Genomic DNA, 21,929 nt, shown 5'->3' with positions numbered 1-21,929 from the left:
TTCCATGGTAGTAGAAGGAGCTGTTGATGGTAAAAACTGTTGAAGAAAACAGAGACTGGAATATGTCTATCAGACAACCTTTGAGGTCGTAGATTGCAAGTGCTGCTCTGGGGTGAAGAGGTTCGCATAGGAAAGAAGTTAGTGCTGCATTAAACCAGGCAAAACACTGATGACCCAGAAAAAGAAAGGAAAAAAATGATGGCTGGTGGAGCTCTTAAAGAGCATATCCCACGGCTGATTCATTGGTATTGTGTCGGCATTTACCGGGCATCAGAAATATGTCAACGTATTCGTTCGATGTGTATGCCATGCTTATTCTACGTCAATATCCGTGGCAGACCGAACACCATTTGTACATTCCAAGCTCCTTTGCACACGCAACTGTAAGGATACATTTTATAATTTTACCGAACGTCATTTCGAACAATGCTTAGAGGAAGTTTCTCGCTCCGTGACACCAGCAACTTTACGTCTCGTCCCTAGGACGTTAAGTAGGCACATCGAGTTGTGCATTCAGAATATGGGAATTCACTTGAACCCCTCGCTTAAATGATCATTCCACTACCAGTACATCCGTCTGAACACAGAGAATTATGAATGTTTGAGCCAGCTCTAAAATTTCGAACGTTCCCACCCCCTAGTTAAAATTGATTTGTAACCGATTTCTGAACTAGTTAATTACACCAGGTACATTATAGAATTCAACATTTTCTTATAAAAAATATAACTCGTTACTGCAACTCCTTCGAAAATAACTAAATCTACTACGTTTCTAAAAACACATAAAAACGTTTCTTACGTTTCCTAAAGAAATAAATATTCCTTCCAGTTGTTTTTTGTTAGTCATATAGAAAGCATCTTGTCTAAAACTCATTGCAGATGCTTTGTAGTAGTGAGATATTTCATTTTTGTTTATGAGACTGATTTACTCCTTGTGATTTCTTACTCCACTTAATGTTGCAAACTAGCTGCTCCTGCTTTTCTGCTTTTGATTGGCCGTGGCAAGGCGCACGGGTGCACTCAGATTTGACCTCACTACCACGTGCGTTGTGGATGTGTACGCTTCATCATGAACATTGGCCCACAATGACCAATCTACTGAGAACAAATTCACTTCATTGAAAGGAAATATAACTTAAGCGCTTCAGGGCGGAGCCCATACTAAACCGCACTATTGAAACACACGGGAATCAGGAAAAAAAACAAAGTGGATCTAGAACTTCACCACTAGCGCGGGGAAGCCTGAAAGCGAACAGAGCTCGTTTCCGACCCAGAGGAATGGGTATTCCATATAATTACCTGACAGTGATAATTCTTATGAATGGGATTGTGCCTCGATTAATATCAGTGAAACAGTTGGGCAATGGAATCATCTTTGACACTCTTCTGCTCCAACTGCTGCTGTTGCTTATGGGTTTTAGTAGACTGCAGACGTCTGATGCCATCACTCTCCGAGTAACCGCGCCCTCCCCCCCCCCCCCTACGCCTCTACACCCCCCCCCCCCCTACGCCTGTACACCCCCCCCTCCCGCCCCCGCGCACAAGGACAGAAACTGTGTTTCTCATCTGTCCGCGTGTACAGCAAATGTGTGAGAAAGATTTGAAAAGCGTGTGTCTGAGACAAGACCTGTATACCTAGAGCGATGTGGGAAACCGTCTGAAAACCACACTGAGGCTGGCCAAAACACCGTCCTGCGTCGTTAATTCTCCTCCCCCACCTGGAAGCGCTTTAACGCGCACCGCTGTCAGCGTGGGTGCTATAATTGCATCGCCATCCTGTAATGCGCTTATCTGTTACCTGAAATACATATGTACACGTGGCACGAACATAGCTTTAAATAAAATAAACACGATGAAATGATGAGCATAGTAATGGTGGAAATTTGGAAAGACTTTAGCCAAGTTAACATAAAAAACAAGCACTTACTTTTCATGAACATGTATTAAAAGAAAGGCATAATTATATTGGGAAACTGAACTAAAATATATGGGACGTGACAGCATTCAATGTGGTGTGGTCAGTAACCTCTTTTTTTTTTAAGTAACTGGTGGCACACGTTGATTGGACAAAACACTAACCAATTTTGACGACTAAATGTACTGAAGGATCGTGTTTATAGTCCACCGAAGATATTTAAAATATGCATACAAAAATTTAAATAACAAGGTCAACAGGGTAGACAATGCTCTTTGCAGCACATACGCCTTAAAGCAAGATCGCTGGAGACCAAAAACCACGGATATGTTCTCTCAGTTAGTAATAATACATCCCATTGAGTCCTATGAATTGGAACAGGTACAAATATTGGGAGTGTGTGTGGGCGAGACTTTAAATATGATTTGAAATACACTCCTGGAAATGGAAAAAAGAACACATTGACACCGGTGTGTCAGACCCACCATACTTGCTCCGGATACTGCGAGAGGGCTGTACAAGCAATGATCACACGCACGGCACAGCGGACACACCAGGAACCGCGGTGTTGGCCGTCGAATGGCGCTAGCTGCGCAGCATTTGTGCACCGCCGCCGTCAGTGTCAGCCAGTTTGCCATGGCATACGGAGCTCCATCGCAGTCTTTAACACTGGTAGCATGCCGCGATAGCGTGGACGTGAACCGTATGTGCAGTTGACGGACTTTGAGCGAGGGCGTATAGTGGGCATGCGGGAGGCCGGGTGGACGTACCGCCGAATTGCTCAAAACGTGAGGCGTGAGGTCTCCACAGTACATCGATGTTGTCGCCAGTGGTCGGCGGAAGGTGCACGTGCCCGTCGACCTGGGACCGGACCGCAGCGACGCACGGATGCACGCCAAGACCGTAGGATCCTACGCAGTGCCGTAGGGGACCGCACCGCCACTTCCCAGCGAATTAGGGACCCTGTTGCTCCTGGGGTATCGGCGAGAACCATTCGCAACCGTCTCCATGAAGCTGGGCTACGGTCCCGCACACCGTTAGGCCGTCTTCCGCTCACGCCCCAACATCGTGCAGCCCGCCTCCAGTGGTGTCGCGACAGGCGTGAATGGAGGGACGAATGGAGACATGTCGTCTTCAACGATGAGAGTCGCTTCTGCCTTGGTGCCAATGATGGTCGTATGCGTGTTTGGCGCCGTGTAGGTGAGCGCCACAATCAGGACTGCATACGACCGAGGCACACAGGGCCAACACCCGGCATCATGGTGTGGGGAGCGATCTCCTACACTGGCCGTACACCTCTGGTGATCGTCGAGGGGACACTGAATAGTGCACGGTACATCCAAACCGTCATCGAACCCATCGTTCTACCATTCCTAGACCGGCAAGGGAACTTGCTGTTCCAACAGGACAATGCACGTCCGCATGTATCCCGTGCCACCCAGCGTGCTCTAGAAGGTGTAAGTCAACTACCCTGGCCAGCAAGATCTCCGGATCTGTCCCCCATTGAGCATGGTTGGTACTGGATGAAGCATCGTCTCACGCGGTCTGCACGTCCAGCACGAACGCTGGTCCAACTGAGGCGCCAGGTGGAAATGGCATGGCAAGCCGTTCCACAGGACTACATCCAGCATCTCTACGATCATCTCCATGGGAGAATAGCAGCCTGCATTGCTGCGAAAGGTGGATATACACTGTACTAGTACCGACATTGTGCATGCTGTGTTGCCTGTGTCTATGTGCCTGTGGTTCTGTCAGTGTGATCATGTGATGTATCTGACCCCAGGAATGTGTCAATAAAGTTTCCCCTTCCTGGGACAATGAATTCAGGGTGTTCTTATTTCAATTTCCAGGAGTGTATATATACACAGTGAAGGTCATCCTTTCTTCCAGTGTTGTATCGATGCACTTTGCTATTATTTTTGAGTTTCATAAGTGAATCTATGTATTGCAAAGATACTGTGAATATCCCGATTCCTTAAACAAATTTCTGCAAGGCGATCTTGGGTGGGCTTCAGTTCTTATTCTAATTAGATAATAAAAGCATTCAGCAAAATTTGTTACGAGAGCTGCAAGTGGAGGACGTCAAGCCTCATATAAATTACATACGAATGGATGAGAGTGCATTTCAATATTTTCTCAGTAAAGTGGCTCCTCATATTACAAAGCAGAACCTTCGCTTGAAAATTCTGTATATGAAGAATAAAGGCCTAGCATAACGCTGCGATTTATTACTGCAGGAGCGAGCTACTCTAGATAACAATACACCACAGAGCACATTAACCAAAATAATTCCAGAAACGTGTGAAGCGACTTACAAAGAACTGCAATAGAAATACCTGAAGGCAAATAAATGTTTAATACACTATTTGGGCTTTAAGAACTATTTTTATTTTTGAATAATTTAATTAATCGAATTAGTGTTTCAACAACTAGAAAATTAATAAAATGTACGAAACGGGTGGAGCACTTTTAAACTAGTGGCAACCAGACTTCAATAATAGACAAAGTTGTATGGAGAGGTAAGAGAAAATTTTTATTTTAGAGCGTGCCGCCAATTCTATTCTGGCTTCTAGAGGTGGACGGCTGTAGTTGTGATTGTAGATTTGATGTCGCCTATGCAAACATGCATTGTGGTCCTTGCTCACCCCCTACCCCAGTCGAAGCAAGATTATGAAAAAGAGTGGAGGGAACACACTAAATAAACTTTGCAACCGTGTTTACAAACGCACTGCAGACGTCAAATAGTGAAGTGATGCCAGCGCTCCAAGGGTTACATTTCACATCGAAGCGAACAGAAGAAGAACGATTTTTATGATCAAATCTATGGTGATACCATAGATTTGATCATATTTCTTGGATGAAACGCGCGATTTGACAAAGTTGCCTGTTACACTAGCATATTTCTTTGACACACATGCGTGACATACCAACTTCGACAAATAAGTATGACAGTGTAATACCGGCCTCTTCTCTCCAAGTTCCGTGATAAGGCACGGGTATCCATCGACTTCTCGCCTACTCATGGTTGCTCACGACAGTGGCACTCTGACAGTCAACCATCCTGACAATATCGGAGATGCCATTCACAGGCGCCGGGCCACAACAATCAAGCCCTCTAAAAAAGTCGCATCTGTCGGAGGGAGTTTCTATTCGCAGCCCTTATCGTGACGCTTATCGTCTCTGCTCCACTCATATCCACAGAAAAAACAAAACAGGACAAAAAAGAAAATAACTACACACCACGAAGGAGTTATGGAAACTTTTCAAATACTGATAGTGATTCAGGTATTGACGGACAATGCGAAATTGTGAACCCTGACGGCCGATCGAAGAATGTGCGTTGCTGCAGCGCAATCTCACCGCGCATCTGGCAAGGATAATAAACAGGGGTCATGTAGATGTCCGGGCACAAAGTGTGTGTGAACTTTATTCCATATCCTATTCCTCGCAGACAGGCTTGTGGACAGATGTCAGCATTTGAGAGAGGACGTGTAGCTGGGCATAAAGAAGCCGGTTGCGGTAACCGGTAAGTCTCTGGACATTTGAACAGGAACGATCCCTGCATTCTACGATGTGGACAGGAATGGGACAACCATGGCTGAACACAGCGTCAAGATGGCAGCGGTCGACCCAGAAAGCCGACCGAGGTGGCCGAGCGGTTCTAGGCGCTACAGTCTGGAACCGCACAGCCGCTACAGTCGCAGGTTCGAATACTGCGTCTGGCATGGATGTGTGTGATATCCTTAGGTTAGTTAGGTTCTAGGGGACTGATGACGTCAGAAGTCCCATAGTGCTCAGAGCCATTTCCAGAAAGACGGCAGAACGTGAGGACCGAGAAATGTCAGCGAGGCTCACAGAGCTTCGAACTTATCATTATCAGCGCTCCAATGTGCAACTGTGACAAGAAGGACCATTAACAGGCGTTTCATAGAAAGGGGGCTGAGCTGACTGCGCCACTTGCGCTGACTGCCATTGACTTCTTCCGTACGCCAACAAGCACGTTTCCAGTACTGTCGAGTACATTCGGAATGGAATCTCATCGACTGGAGTACAGTTGTCTTCAGAGATGAGTTCCGCTTAGATCTGCGCGCCGATAATCAGTGAATAAGTGTCTAAAGACCCCCTGGTGATACCATGTAGACCGTCACCCGCCAAACAACCGAACAACCAGAGGTGATGATCTGTGGTCCCATTGTATTTCGCATTTCCGCGGTACTCTTACAGCACAGCGGTACGTCGAAGATATTTTACGCCTTACTTTGTGGCCTTTCATGGCGAGCCGTTCTCTGATTACATTTCAGCAAGGGAGTGGCCGCCCGCACACCGCGAGATGGTTCAAATGGCTCTGAGCACTATGGGAGTTATCATCTGGGCTCATCAGTCGCCTAGAACTTAGAACTACTTAAACCTAACTAACCTAGCGGTCACTCGGTGCCAGACTGAAGCGCCTAGAACCGCTCGGCCACTCAAACCGGCACACACCGTGAGAGTTTTTTCCTGCTTGTCTTCGTGCTTGAAAAACTCTACTTTGGCGAGAAAGGTCGCCAGATCTCTGTAATTTCGAACTTTTGGAGTATTATGGGAGGGACCCTCTAACCCGCTCGGGATTCTGACTATCCGAAGCGACAACTGGACAGAATTTGTCATGATATGCCTCAGGAGGACACTGAACAGCTCTTGTCAATCGATGCCGAGCCGAATATCTGGTTCTATAGGGGCCAGAAGTGGACCAACGCGATTCTGGTTAGCTGTATTTGTGAACCTCTTTCTCTTGACAGTGTGTTACTAGCTGTCGTGGCAGTGTGTTACTAGCTGTCGATCTGGACTTACTTCTTGACACAGTTGTTGTTGTTCGACTTATGGTGTTTCCAAACGTTTATGCCAGTTAAGCCTTGGGATAGCCAGTCCTGACAAAACTCTACCATCTGGTGAGCAAGATGTAAGAGACAGGCGAAATACCCTCAGACTTCAAGAAGAATATAATAATTCCAAGCCCAAAGAAAGCAGGTGTTGACAGATGTGAAAATTACCGAACTATCAGTTTAACAAGTCACAGCTGCAAAATACTAACGCGAGTTCTTACAGACGAATGGAAAAACTAGTAGAAGCCGACCTCGGGGAAGATCAGTTTAGATTCCGTGGAAATATCGGAACACGTGAGGCAATACTGACCCAACGACTTATCTTAGAAGCTAGATTAAGGAAAGGCAAACCTACAGGGTGTTTCAAAAATGACCGGTATATTTGAAACGGCAATAAAAACTAAACGAGCAGCGATAGAAATACACCGTTTGTTGCAATATGCTTGGGACAACAGTACATTTTCAGGCGCACAAACTTTCGAAATTACAGTAGTTACAATTTTCAACAACAGATGGCGCTGCAAGTGATGTGAAAGATATAGAAGACAACGCAGTCTGTGGGTGCGCCATTCTGTACGTCGTCTTTCTGCTGTAAGCGTGTGCTGTTCACAACGTGCAAGTGTGCTGTGGACAACATGGTTTATTCCTTAGAACAGAGGATTTTTCTGGTGTTGGAATTCCACCGCTTAGAACACAGTGTTGTTGCAACAAGACAAAGTTTTCAACGGAGGTTTAATGTAACCAAAGGACCGAAATGCGATACAATAAAGGATCTGTTTGAAAAATTTCAACAGACTGGGAACGTGACGGATGAACGTGCTGGAAAGGTAGGGCGACCGCGTTCGGCAACCACAGAGGGCAATGCGCAGCTAGTGCAGCAGGTGATCCAAAAGCGGCCTCGGGTTTCCGTTCGCCGTGTTGCAGCTGCGGTCCAAATGTCACCAACGTCCACGTATCGTCTCATGCGCCAGAGTTTACACCTCTATCTATACAAAATTCAAACGCGGCAATCCCTCAGCGCCGTAACCATTGCTGCACGAGAGACATTCGCTAACGATATAGTGCACAGGATTGATGACGGCGATATGCATGTGGGCAGCATTTGGTTTACTGACGAAGCTTATTTTTACCTGGACGGCTTCGTCAGTAAACAGAATTGGCGCATATGGGGAACCGAAAAGCCCCATGTTACAGTCCCATGGTCTCTGCATCCTCAAAAAGTACTGGTCTGGGCCGCCATTTCTTCCAAAGGAATCATTGGCCCATTTTTCAGATCCGAAACGATTACTGCATCACGCTATCTCGACATTCTTCGTGAATTTGTGGCGGTACAAACTGCCTTAGACGACACTGCGAACACCTCGTGGTTTATGCAAGATGGTGCCCGGCCACATCGCACGGCCGACGCCTTTAATTTCCTGAATGAATATTTCGACGATCGTGTGATTGCTTTGGGCTATCCGAAACATACAGGAGGCGGCGTGGATTGGCCTCCCTATTCGCCAGACATGAACCCCTGTACTTCTTTCTGTGGGGAGACTTGAAAGACCAGGTGTACCGCCAGAATCCAGAAACAATTGAACAGCTGAATCAGTACATCTCATCGGTATGTGAAGCCATTCCGCCAGACACATTGTCAAAGGTTTCGGGTAATTTCATTCAGAGACTACGGCATATTATTGCTACGCATGGTGGATATGTGGCAAATATCGTACTATAGAGTTTTCCAGACCGCAGCGCCATCTGTTGTTGACAATTGTAACTACTGTAATTTCGAAAGTTTGTCTGCCTGAAAATGTACTGTTATCCCAAGCATATTGCAACAAACGGCGTATTTCTATCGCTGCTCGTTTAGTTTGTATTACCGTTTCAAATATACCGGTTATTTTTTAAACACCCTGTACTTTTCTAGCATTTGTAGACTTAGAGAAAGCTTTTGACAATGTTGACTGGAATAATCTCTTTCAAATTCTAAAGGTGGCAGGGGTAAAATACAGGGAGCGAAAGGCTATTTACAATTTGTACAGAACCCAGATGGCAGTTATAAGAGTCGAGGGGCATGAAAGGAAGCAGTGGTTGGGAAGGGAGTGAGACAGGGTTGTAGCCTCTTGCCGGTGTTATTCAATCTGTATATTGAGCAAGCAGGAAAGGAAACAAAAGAAAAATTTGGAGTAGGTATTAAAATTCATGGAGAAGAAGTAAAAATTTTGAGGTTCGCCGATGACATTCTGTCAGATACGGCAAAGGACTTGGAAGAGCAGTTGAACGGAATGGACAGTGTCTTGAAAGGAGGATATAAGATGAACATCAACAAAAGCAAAACGAGGATAATGGAATGTAGTCAAATTAAATTGGGTGATTCTCAGGGAATTAGATTAGGAAATGAGACACTTAAAGTAGTAAAAGAATTTTGCTATTTAGGAAGTAAAATAACTGATGATGGTCGAAGTAGAGACGATATAAAATGTAGACTGGCAATGGCAAGGAATGCGTTTCTGAAGACGAGAAATTTGTTAACATCGAATATAGATTTATGTATAAGGAAGTCGTTTCTGAAAGTATTTGTATGGAGTGTAGCCATGTACGGAAGTGAAACATGGACGATAACTAGTTTGGACAAGAAGGGAATAGAAGCTTTCGAAATGTGGTGCTACAGAAGAATGCTGTAGATTAGATGGGTAGATCACATAACTAATGAGGAAGTATTGAATAGGATTGGGGAGAAGAGAAGTTTGTGGAAAAACTTGACTAGAAGAAGGGATCGGTTGGTACGACATGATCTGAGGCATCAAGGGATCACCAATTTAGTATTGGAGGGCAGCGTGGAGGGTAAAAATCGTAGAGGGAGACCGAGAGATGAATACACTAAGCAGATTCAGAAGGATGTAGGTTGCAGTAGGTACTGGGAGATGAAGCAGCTTGCACAGGATAGAGTAGCGTGGAGAGCTGCATCAAACCAGTCTCAGGACTGAAGACCACAACAACAACAACATTCCACTTAATACTGAAAATGGTAACTGATCGAAACTAGCAGAGAATTGTGCGAAATAAATGACAGCTGGAGGTTTCTCTTGAATAAATCATTCAGTTTTGTTGAAATTGTAAATATTTGCTTGTCTCCACAAGTACTGGGTGATCTAAAAATCAGTATAAATTTGAAAACTTAATAAACCACGGAATAATGTAGATAGAGAGGTAAAAATTGACACACATGCTTGGAATGACATGGGTTTTTATTAAAATAAAAAAAGCAAAGTTCACCAATTGCCTGACAGATGGCACTGGACAGTGACTGTGAATGACTATCGTGTATAAAAGGAGCTGTAATGAGAGAGAGAATCAGATGCGCCAGCAGGCGCAGCATGTTGACGTTACCTGAAAAGGCGCTTTGAGTGAAGCTGTATTATCAGAATGGGGAATGTGCTAGTTCAGCGTTACGATCCTGTCGCTATAGGAAGGGGATTCTAACGGGTAAAGGTCCGTTGACAATTGTAGCTGTGGCGAGAATGATTTCGAGGTTCGAAGCCACGGGTTGTTTAGACGATAGATACCGTAGTGGCCGACCGAGCACAAGGTGTGTTGCTGCTGAGACAGATCAGGAAGAAATGGAGACTGTAGCGTGTTCGTCTATGCACGGGGAAGTCAGCGCTCGTGCAGTCGCAAGTCGCACAGGCATTCCATACCCTCCGATGCTATCCGTACAAAATGCATCGGCATCATGAACTGTTACCTGGCGATTTAGTGAAGCGGAGGGCATTTGCGGTGTGGGCGTTTGAAAAGATGGCGGAAGATGACGATTGGTGGAGTAACGTGTTGTGGACCGACGAAGCTCATTTTACGCTCTGAGGGTCTGTCAACTCCCACAACTGCAGAATTTGGGCTAACGAAATTCCTAGGACTGTCGTGAAAACTCCACTGCACGACGAGAAAGTCACGGTATGAGTTGGATTTACCACACCTACAGTTATCGGGCCTTTTTTCTTCGAGGAAATGTGTGATGCTGGTTTTGTAAGTGCTACCGTGACGGGTGAGAGGTACGCTGATATGTTACAGAATCGCATCATCCCTAGCCTGGCTGATATTCTGATCAAATGAAGCGCCATCTATCGGACATTTTTTGAACTTTTGTAATTTTTTTGGTTCTAATAAAACCCTATGTCATACCAAGCATGTGTGTCATTTTTCACCTTGTAAGGTGGCAGGCAAATCCAACATCTTCCATGAAAACCCTGACATGATAAGCAAATCCGGCAGTATGTCACATAGCTCCAAATAAATCGTGACGTTAAATTAACCAAAGTAATTCGACCAACGAGTGAGCAAGTGGAATACCACAGACTAACACAAGAACACCTAAATGCATGTCATACCTTACCACCGTGAAACAGACGCAGTTCCGAGGGGAGAAACGAGAACAGAAGTCGAGAGCAGAATCGTGTAGGCTAGGAGGCCCTACGGTAAGGGACAGACATCCATGTCACCAAAACCACCCCCCAGCCCATGTTAAAAGATAGAGCCCTCCAGAAGAACAGTATAGCTCTTACGATAACACTAAAAGGGCCACACCAGTTGCAAGTTTTAGTGTAAGACTTTTTCGCGTCTCTGTTACGTTGCAAACGTTAAAAAGATTGCCCCACCACGAAAAGTATAGCGTTTCTCATTAGATTGACAGAAGTTTTGTAGGCGGATCTTAAGGTTAACATTGAGACCCTGATTAGTCAGATGAAAACACAGCCAGATAGTTTTTTTAAACCAACTTCGGTAAATTGTAGTAACGAGAAGTTAGAGTAGAGTTAGTTCCGAGACGGCGAGCTGGATGGCTGCTGCGCCGGCCGCTGCCGCCCTGACGCTGCCTAAACACCGACAAGGTAATGAACACAAGCGATGCCGCATTTTTGAGCGCATAAGGCTTCACTCAGAACTGCAGAAGTCTCATCTGTTACATCCCCTTTTTACGTAATACTAGTGTCGATTGTCAATTAAACCTCATGGTGTTCACATTTGCTACGTGAAGTAAAAATCTGAAACGCGATAATTTTTATGATATATAATTATTGAGAAGCCACATCAGCCACTGTAATTTACGACAAGTTAGATAAGTAATTAAAGATAATTGAGGGTCACTGTAGACCATTTTGATAGTTTTCTCTTTTATGAAAGTTAACTTAAATATAGATTATAGATGTGATATGGCATAGGTCATCCTTCGATCCATTGTAGAACTTGGAAACCCATTCAGAGAATATTCGTTCACATTTTTGTTGAACGCAGTTGGTTTTTATCATCCTGTATTAAAATATTTCCTAGCATTTGTAGACTTAGAGAAAGCTTTTGACAATGTTGACTGGAATAATCTCTTTCAAATTCTAAAGGTGGCAGGGGTAAAATACAGGGAGCGAAAGGCTATTTACAATTTGTACAGAACCCAGATGGCAGTTATAAGAGTCGAGGGGCATGAAAGGAAGCAGTGGTTGGGAAGGGAGTGAGACAGGGTTGTAGCCTCTTGCCGGTGTTATTCAATCTGTATATTGAGCAAGCAGGAAAGGAAACAAAAGAAAAATTTGGAGTAGGTATTAAAATTCATGGAGAAGAAGTAAAAATTTTGAGGTTCGCCGATGACATTCTGTCAGATACGGCAAAGGACTTGGAAGAGCAGTTGAACGGAATGGACAGTGTCTTGAAAGGAGGATATAAGATGAACATCAACAAAAGCAAAACGAGGATAATGGAATGTAGTCAAATTAAATTGGGTGATTCTCAGGGAATTAGATTAGGAAATGAGACACTTAAAGTAGTAAAAGAATTTTGCTATTTAGGAAGTAAAATAACTGATGATGGTCGAAGTAGAGACGATATAAAATGTAGACTGGCAATGGCAAGGAATGCGTTTCTGAAGACGAGAAATTTGTTAACATCGAATATAGATTTATGTATAAGGAAGTCGTTTCTGAAAGTATTTGTATGGAGTGTAGCCATGTACGGAAGTGAAACATGGACGATAACTAGTTTGGACAAGAAGGGAATAGAAGCTTTCGAAATGTGGTGCTACAGAAGAATGCTGTAGATTAGATGGGTAGATCACATAACTAATGAGGAAGTATTGAATAGGATTGGGGAGAAGAGAAGTTTGTGGAAAAACTTGACTAGAAGAAGGGATCGGTTGGTACGACATGATCTGAGGCATCAAGGGATCACCAATTTAGTATTGGAGGGCAGCGTGGAGGGTAAAAATCGTAGAGGGAGACCGAGAGATGAATACACTAAGCAGATTCAGAAGGATGTAGGTTGCAGTAGGTACTGGGAGATGAAGCAGCTTGCACAGGATAGAGTAGCGTGGAGAGCTGCATCAAACCAGTCTCAGGACTGAAGACCACAACAACAACAACATTCCACTTAATACTGAAAATGGTAACTGATCGAAACTAGCAGAGAATTGTGCGAAATAAATGACAGCTGGAGGTTTCTCTTGAATAAATCATTCAGTTTTGTTGAAATTGTAAATATTTGCTTGTCTCCACAAGTACTGGGTGATCTAAAAATCAGTATAAATTTGAAAACTTAATAAACCACGGAATAATGTAGATAGAGAGGTAAAAATTGACACACATGCTTGGAATGACATGGGTTTTTATTAAAATAAAAAAAGCAAAGTTCACCAATTGCCTGACAGATGGCACTGGACAGTGACTGTGAATGACTATCGTGTATAAAAGGAGCTGTAATGAGAGAGAGAATCAGATGCGCCAGCAGGCGCAGCATGTTGACGTTACCTGAAAAGGCGCTTTGAGTGAAGCTGTATTATCAGAATGGGGAATGTGCTAGTTCAGCGTTACGATCCTGTCGCTATAGGAAGGGGATTCTAACGGGTAAAGGTCCGTTGACAATTGTAGCTGTGGCGAGAATGATTTCGAGGTTCGAAGCCACGGGTTGTTTAGACGATAGATACCGTAGTGGCCGACCGAGCACAAGGTGTGTTGCTGCTGAGACAGATCAGGAAGAAATGGAGACTGTAGCGTGTTCGTCTATGCACGGGGAAGTCAGCGCTCGTGCAGTCGCAAGTCGCACAGGCATTCCATACCCTCCGATGCTATCCGTACAAAATGCATCGGCATCATGAACTGTTACCTGGCGATTTAGTGAAGCGGAGGGCATTTGCGGTGTGGGCGTTTGAAAAGATGGCGGAAGATGACGATTGGTGGAGTAACGTGTTGTGGACCGACGAAGCTCATTTTACGCTCTGAGGGTCTGTCAACTCCCACAACTGCAGAATTTGGGCTAACGAAATTCCTAGGACTGTCGTGAAAACTCCACTGCACGACGAGAAAGTCACGGTATGAGTTGGATTTACCACACCTACAGTTATCGGGCCTTTTTTCTTCGAGGAAATGTGTGATGCTGGTTTTGTAAGTGCTACCGTGACGGGTGAGAGGTACGCTGATATGTTACAGAATCGCATCATCCCTAGCCTGGCTGATATTCTGATCAAATGAAGCGCCATCTATCGGACATTTTTTGAACTTTTGTAATTTTTTTGGTTCTAATAAAACCCTATGTCATACCAAGCATGTGTGTCATTTTTCACCTTGTAAGGTGGCAGGCAAATCCAACATCTTCCATGAAAACCCTGACATGATAAGCAAATCCGGCAGTATGTCACATAGCTCCAAATAAATCGTGACATTAAATTAACCAAAGTAATTCGACCAACGAGTGAGCAAGTGGAATACCACAGACTAACACAAGAACACCTAAATGCATGTCATACCTTACCACCGTGAAACAGACGCAGTTCCGAGGGGAGAAACGAGAACAGAAGTCGAGAGCAGAATCGTGTAGGCTAGGAGGCCCTACGGTAAGGGACAGACATCCATGTCACCAAAACCACCCCCCAGCCCATGTTAAAAGATAGAGCCCTCCAGAAGAACAGTATAGCTCTTACGATAACACTAAAAGGGCCACACCAGTTGCAAGTTTTAGTGTAAGACTTTTTCGCGTCTCTGTTACGTTGCAAACGTTAAAAAGATTGCCCCACCACGAAAAGTATAGCGTTTCTCATTAGATTGACAGAAGTTTTGTAGGCGGATCTTAAGGTTAACATTGAGACCCTGATTAGTCAGATGAAAACACAGCCAGATAGTTTTTTTAAACCAACTTCGGTAAATTGTAGTAACGAGAAGTTAGAGTAGAGTTAGTTCCGAGACGGCGAGCTGGATGGCTGCTGCGCCGGCCGCTGCCGCCCTGACGCTGCCTAAACACCGACAAGGTAATGAACACAAGCGATGCCGCATTTTTGAGCGCATAAGGCTTCACTCAGAACTGCAGAAGTCTCATCTGTTACATCCCCTTTTTACGTAATACTAGTGTCGATTGTCAATTAAACCTCATGGTGTTCACATTTGCTACGTGAAGTAAAAATCTGAAACGCGATAATTTTTATGATATATAATTATTGAGAAGCCACATCAGCCACTGTAATTTACGACAAGTTAGATAAGTAATTAAAGATAATTGAGGGTCACTGTAGACCATTTTGATAGTTTTCTCTTTTATGAAAGTTAACTTAAATATAGATTATAGATGTGATATGGCATAGGTCATCCTTCGATCCATTGTAGAACTTGGAAACCCATTCAGAGAATATTCGTTCACATTTTTGTTGAACGCAGTTGGTTTTTATCATCCTGTATTAAAATATTTCCTTTTATCAAAAATTTCCAATAGTAAGCTTAACTGCTTTTTCGACGTTATTTTACCAGCTAAATAGGAAAGCCTTGAACCCCTTCCACTAAATTTAGTTAGTATTAAGATTCTTTTACAGGGAGTGCAGTGGAGCTGACGCTGAAATCATTAAGTATTCGATTATATCATAGCTAGTCTCACTGAACTCTTCTGAACTCTACATGTCAGATGTGGTTTGGCGCCTCGTTGCCAGCAGCAGGTCCCAGGTTCAAACTAGTCAGTTCCCTAAAAAACACGCTCAGAGCGTCGTTGCGCGAAAGTGGTAGGGAGACACGACTTAGAACAAACAGAAACCATGCAGAATGTTAGAACCAGTCTATCTACATTATTCCGTGATTTATTCGGTTTTCAAATTTATACCGACTTTTTGATCACCGGTACATCACATCTCGAGACATCCGTCGCATTAGGATAATTCGTTCGGGCTGCGTCTTGTTTTGCCTTAGAGTGTATGTTCAAAACCGAGTCATTCACCGGCAACGCCAACAGCCAGCATTCACTCTTAGCGGAAGGTAGCAGTGTTAATGTGTTGTACTATTAACGTACGCTAGATACCAACTCAGCGCTGTGAAGGTGTCCCTGTGAACACGAGCAAAGCAAGCCGCAGGGCTTTTGCTGTCACTAGTAGTGCCGAGGGCGGAGTGGGGCGGTGAAGGCGTTCCAGCTGCAGAACACGGTCACGGCCGCGCGTACAGGATCTCCTCGGGCAGCGAACAACACGATCGTTTGGGTCGCCGCGATTAGGCGGGAGCTCGGGCGCCGCCCCCCGCGGCTGGGATCGGCGGCGCGACCCAGAGGCGGATCTGCGATGCGGCCGCCGCGAGCGCGGGCACCACACCGCTCCTGTCCTGTCATTACGGCGCCGTAATGAGCGGCCTGCCATCACCATTAGCGCTGTTTGCCAGGGACAGCCGCGGCCGCCCGTACCGGATGCGAGAGGCTGCCGCGGCGTGGGGTCAGCCACCGAGGGCAACCTCCCACTGGGTCAGGCGAGATTTAAACGGTGACGATAAGACACCACGAATGTGGTACAGCGGGTAGGTCACTTAATTCCTCTGATCGGAGTGACCACGGGATCGTGTCATTTCTGGAAACCCAGAATCTACTATGTAGGAATCAACATGGATTCCGGAAACAGCGATCGTGTGAGACCCAACTTGCTTTATTTGTTCATGAGACCCAGAAAATATTAGATACAGGCTCCCAGGTAGATGTTATTTTCCTTTACTTCCGGAAGGCGTTCGATACAGTTCCGCACTGCCGCCTAATAAACAAAGTAACAGCCTTCGGAATATCAGACTAGCTGTGTGGCTTGATTGAAGAGTTTTTAGCAAACAGAACATAGCGTGTTGTTCTCAATGGTGAGACGTCTACAGACGTTAAAGTAACCTCTGGCGTACCACAGGTGAGTGTTTTGGGACCATTGCTTTTCACAATATACCGGGTGATCAAAAAGTCAGTATAAATTTGAAAACTTAATAAACCACGGAATAATGTAGATAGTGTGTGTGTGTGTGTGTGTGTGTGGTTTGAGGTTTTCGGGCACTAAACAGCGTGGTCATCAGCGCCCAAACGCATAGAAACAGGAACACATGCGGTGAAGGGACGAAGACGGACAGCGAACAAGGAGAACGGCTAAAAGACAGAGACCTGACGCAGTTCCAAATCCTCACATACAGAGGCGACGAAACGCACTAAAAAAAGGAAGGAAACACAAGGAAACGAGAAAAGAAATCCAAGTGAAACAAGTAGGTAATCGTGACTGGCGGACCTCTTACCTAAACCCTGGGTTAGCCAGTCACCCAGCAGCACATTAAAATCCTATCCCTAAAATCCGAGCCAACGAATTGGACAGGACATAAAACGGTAAGACCTTAACCACAGTCGTTGCTTCGTCTTGCAAAATAGAGGGCAAATCCGGTGGCAAGGAAACCACCGCTCTCTGGTCAGAGAATAAAAGATAGTCAAGTAAAATGTGGCAGAGGTAAAAATTGACACACATGCTTGGAATGACATGGCGTTTTATTACCACCACCCCATATTGCTAGACGCGTGAAAGATCTCTTGCGCGCGTCGTTTGGCGATGATCGTGCGTTCAGTCGCCAGTTTCGTCATGCTTGGCCTCCCAGGTCCACAGACCTCAGTCCGTACGATTATTGGCTTTGGGGTTACCTGAAGTCACAAGTGTATCGTGATCGACCGACATCTCTAGGGATGCTGAAAGACAACATCGGCGCCAATGCCTCACCAAAACTACGGTCATGCTTTACAGTGCTGTTCACAACATTATTCCTCGACTACAGCTGTTGTCGAGGAATGATGGTGGACATATTGAGAATTTCCTGTAAAGAACATGATCTTTGCTTTGTCTTACTTTGTTATGCTAATTATTGCTATAATGATCACATGAAGCGTCATCTGTCGGACATTTTCTCAACTTTTGTATTTCTTTGGTTGTAATAAAACCCCATGTCATTCCAAGCATGTGTGTCAATTTGTACCTCCCTATCTACATTACTCCGTGATTTATTCAGTTTTCAAATTATACTGACTTTTTGACCACCCGGTATATAAATGACCTAGTAGATAGTGTCGGAAGTTCCATGCGGCTTTTCGCGGATGATGCTGTAGTGTACAGAGAAGTTGCGGAATTAGAAAATTGCAGCGAAATCCAGGAAAATATGCAGCGGATAGGCACTTGGTGCAGGGAGTGGCAACTGACCCTTAACATAGACAAATGTAATGTATTGCGAATGCATAGAAAAAAGGACCCTTTATTGTATGATTATATGATAACGGAACAAACATTGGTAGCAGTTACATCTGTAAAATATCTGGGAGTATGCGTGCGGAACGATTTGAAGTGGAATGATCATATAAAATTAATTGTTAGTAAGGCGGGTGCTAGGTTGAGATACATTGAGAGAGTCCGTGGAAAATGTAGTCCATCAACAAATGAGGTGGGTTACAAAACACTCGTTCGACCTATACTTGAGTATTATGAGATTCGTACCAGGTCGAGTTGACAGAGGAGATAGAGAAGATCCAAAGAAGAGCGGCGCGTTTCGTCACAGGGTTATTTGGTAAGCGTGATAGCGTTACTGAGATGTTTAGCAAACTCAAGTGGCAGACTCTGCAAGAGAGGCGCTCTGCATCGCTGTGTAGCTTGCTGTCCAAGTTTCGAGAGGGTGCTTTTCTGGATGAGGTATCGAATATATTGCTTCTCCCTGCTTATACCTCCCGAGGGGATCACGAATGTAAAATTAGAGAGATTTGAGCGCGCACGGAGGCTTTCCGGCAGTCGTTCGTCCCGCGAACCGTACGCGACTGGAACAGGAAAGGGAGGTAATGACAGCGGCACGTAAAGTGCCCTCCGCCACACACCTTTGGGTGGCTTGCGGAGTATAAACGTAGATGTAGATGTAGATCAGGCGAGACATTACTTGTTCTGCAAAGATAATTCAACTGCTCGCAAAAGCAAAAGGGTAAGCGCTAAAATGGGAGATTGGAGATACATCTACATCTACATCTACATCACTACTCTGCAATTCACATTTAAGTGCTTGGCAGAGGGTTCATCGAACCACAATCATACTATCTCTCTACTATTCCACTCCCGAACAGCGAGCGGGAAAAACGAACACCTAAACCTTTCTGTTCGAGCTCTGATTTCTCTTATTTTATTTTGATGATCATAGAGAGGATAGAGAGGATTAAAGTTTGCAGTTGCTTCACAAATGCGAATAATTTTATTTCAAGATACATTTCTTTCACACTGATACAAAAAGAAGACTGTAACAGATCAAGTAGAAAAAATAAACATATTACTGTAGTGAAATTACGATAATGGTACCAAAATAACATACTCTGATAACTAAACACACAATGAGGTGACAAACGTCATGGGGTGCCTCCTAATATCGTATCTGACCTCCTTGTGCCAGGCACAGTGCAGCAACTCGACGTAGCTTGCTCTCCACAAGTCTTTGGATATCGCCTAGCGTAATATTGAGCCATGATGCCTCTGCAGCCGTCCATAATTGCGAAAGTGTTGCCGGTGCAGGATTTAGTGCACGAACTGTCCTCTCGCCTCATGCCGGGTGATCTGGATAGCCAAATGATTCGCTCTAATTGTGCAGAATGTGCTTCAAAACCAGTCGATAACATATGTGGCCCGATGACCTTGCACATTGTCATCCACAAAAATTCCAGCACTGAATGACTGCAAATGGTTTCCAAGTAGTCGAAAATAGCCACTTTCAGTCAATGACCGGTTCAGTCGGACAGACGACTCAGTCGATTCCATATCGATACATCGCACACCATTATGGAGCCATCATCAGCTTACATAGTGCCTTGTTGAAAACTCAGTCCGTGGCTTCGGGGGGTGTGCGCAACACTCCAACTCATCCGAACAGGCTATGGTTTTCCAGTCGTTCAACCGACATGTTCACGAGCCCAGGACAAGCGCTACAGGCGATGTCGTACCGTTAGCAAAGGTACTCGCGTCGGTCGTCGGTTGCCATAGCCCATTAACCCCAAATTTCACCACTCTGCACTAACGGATACGTGCGTTGTACGTCCCACATTTATTTCTGCGGTTATTTCACGCAGTGTTGCTTGCACGAATATAAATGAAGAAATATGCATATACACGCCATCAAGCCTTCAACAGTGTAAGTAGGCTGTTTAGGTTTTCTTATTGGTAACGCCACATAGCGCTCCGTATAAAAATCACTGGCTGTGCCGTGTGCAGTCTGTGGCTGGTTTGCATTGTTGTCTGCCATTGTAGTGTCGGGCAGCGGCAGCTGGATGCTAACAGCGCGTAGCGTTGCGCTGTTGGAGGTGAGCCGCCAGCAGTGGTGGACGTGGGGAGAGAGATGGCGGAGTTTTGAAATTTGTAAGAATTGGTGTCATGAACTGATATATATATATATATATATATATATATATATATATATATATATATATATATATATATATAATGACTATAAAGGTAAATACATTGTTTGTTCTCTATTAAAATCTTTCATTTGCTAACTGTGCCTCAGTAGTTAGTGACTTCCGTAGTTTGAATCTTTTAGTTAGCTGGCGGTAGTGGCGGTCGCTGTATTGCAGTAGCTTGAGTAACGAAGATTTTTGTGAGGTAAGTGATTTGTGAAACATATAGGTTATTGTTAGTCAGGGCCATTCTTTCGTAGGGATTTTTGAAAGTCACATTCCGTTGCGCTAAAAAATATTGTGTTTCAGTTTAAGCACAGTCGTGTATAATTGTTCAAAGAGGACGTTTCACATAGACCAGTCTTGTATAATTATTCTAAGGGGACGTTTCAACAGAAGCTATTCAGTAACAATTTCAGATCGCATGTATTTCAGGAACATAATATTATGTACATGCACTTACGATTATCATCGTTAAACACACTAAGTACAACTTGCAAATTAACATAACGCTGAGTCATTAGGAACATACGCAGAATCCTGGTCAGAGATATCAGGATCACTAAGAAGAGAAATTTGTTAACATCGAATATAGATTTATGTATCAGGAAGTCGTTTCTGAAAGTATTTGTTTGGAGTGTAGCCATGTATGGAAGTGAAACATGGACGATAACTAGTTTGGACAAGAAGAGAATAGAAGCTTTCGAAATGTGGTGCTACAGAAGAATACTGAAGATAAGGTGGATAGATCACGTAACTAATGAGGAGGTATTGAATAGGATTGGGGAGAAGAGAGGTTTGTGGCACAACTTGACTAGAAGAAGGGATCGGTTGGTAGGACATGTTTTGAGGCATCAAGGGATCACAAATTTAGCATTGGAGGGCAGCGTGGAGGGTAAAAATCGTAGAGGGAGACCGAGAGATGAGTACACTAAGCAGATTCAGAAGGATGTAGGTTGCAGTAGGTACTGGGAGATGAAGCAGCTTGCACAGGATAGAGTAGCATGGAGAGCTGCATCAAACCAGTCTCAGGACTGAAGACAACAACAACAACATCGTTTCGTAGTAACTCGTCAAATGTGGCTATAATCTCGGAAAACGTACACAGTTTCCTCTTAACTGCAACCATTTTACCCGTCGCTTGCCATAATGTTCCCACAGTAAGCAGCCACTGGCGTTTACCTTGAGGCATCGCCGTCAAATCTCCTGAGAAAAATTAGAACTTTTTACTGGTGTATAATATCCTACTGCTCATACGTAGAGTCGGTTGTCCTGTGATTCAAAAACATGACAGTGGAGTTTACTACCGTGTTCCCTCGATCCGTTCAATTAGATTAGAGCTATGACACTACGAGAAGAATTTGATAGAGCACTGGAAGGTCTAAGTCGAAATAATGTTCGTAGAGTGTCGATAGACCCCCAGAATGATGGAGATCTTTGGTAGAGCCAGTATGATAAAACTATTTGGTTGG

This window comes from Schistocerca gregaria, chromosome 2, assembly GCF_023897955.1.
Source record: "Schistocerca gregaria isolate iqSchGreg1 chromosome 2, iqSchGreg1.2, whole genome shotgun sequence".
Taxonomy (NCBI): Eukaryota; Metazoa; Arthropoda; class Insecta; order Orthoptera; family Acrididae; genus Schistocerca; species Schistocerca gregaria.
This window is presented reverse-complemented; position numbering follows the sequence as displayed.